Raw genomic sequence first — 1188 nt, 5'->3', positions numbered from 1 at the left:
ATGATATTGAGCTTCTCCGTTTTGTCTTCTCACAGATAGAGTCATTTTGAGTTTTTTCATTTGATCTGGTTAAGTTCACATGCAGAGTTGCTGCTAATGTTGTTTAAAAAAGTTATTTTCAGTGAAGAAATCATAGACCTTTGCAAAAATTCTATCATTTGATCTCTAGTTTCCTTTCTTTCACCAAGATCATATTTTTTAAACTACTGATTCTTCCTTTTTGCTTCCAACATTTGCAGTCCAATCACCATTAATTGCTAATGCATCTTGATTATATTTGATCAATTTTAACTAAAAAAATTGACAGAATTCTTCCATTTCTGTATCATTAGCTTTAATGTTTGATACATAACTTTGGATAATGTATTATTGTCTCTCCCAGAAGGCTTATAGATATTATCAGCACTGTGCTTCAAAATAGATCTTGACAATGGATGCCATGCTCTTCCTCTTGGATTTGTTATTCGGACATAGATATCATATGATTGTCTAATTTCAAGTGGTTAATGCTAGATCATTCAGGCCTACAGTATCAATTTTTCTGTGTTCCATTCCATTTTTGAAAGCTTGCAATTTGCAGATTTCTTACTTGATACGTTGTATGTACCTGTTATTTCCGAATGTTTGCAGACGCGTTTCTCATCTGAGGTGTGCTTCATTGCCAAGAAGCGTCCCTCACCCTACCCGCATCATCAAGATTGACTCTGCTTTGAGGAGGCAGCTCTTCCCCGTCATATTATGAATGCTTCCCAAACTGAGGGTCTCATTCTCTGTGACTCTAGCCGATCCTTTTCCATTGTTATTCATATGCCTTCAGGGGCTCAACTCTCAGCCTATTTCTTCTTTGTAGTCTGTTCATTGTCTGGAAGCTCTGCTGAAATCTGTTCATAATATATATCTGCTAGATTTGAAATGCCAGTAGCATAGCTTCCACCATCACAACAACACAAGAAATCGCAATACAACAAAGTGACAGATGAGTGGCCGAAGTTAATTGTGGTGTCAGTTATTTATAATTCTTTTCTGTTAATAGTTTATTATTATATTTAATAATATAATAATGTGCCTGAGGTGACAATGAATTGGAATTGACTCGTTTGCATCTAACAAAGGAAAAAATACAATAATGGAATTTCTGGGATCTTGACATCTGGAAAATCATCTCACAGCTCAGAAGGTTTTTGTTGT

This window comes from Echinops telfairi, unplaced genomic scaffold (genome assembly GCF_000313985.2).
Source record: "Echinops telfairi isolate 266 unplaced genomic scaffold, ASM31398v2 ScPeMD7_18;HRSCAF=68, whole genome shotgun sequence".
NCBI classification, from domain to species: domain Eukaryota; kingdom Metazoa; phylum Chordata; class Mammalia; order Afrosoricida; family Tenrecidae; genus Echinops; species Echinops telfairi.
Note: the sequence above shows the minus strand (reverse complement) of the source record.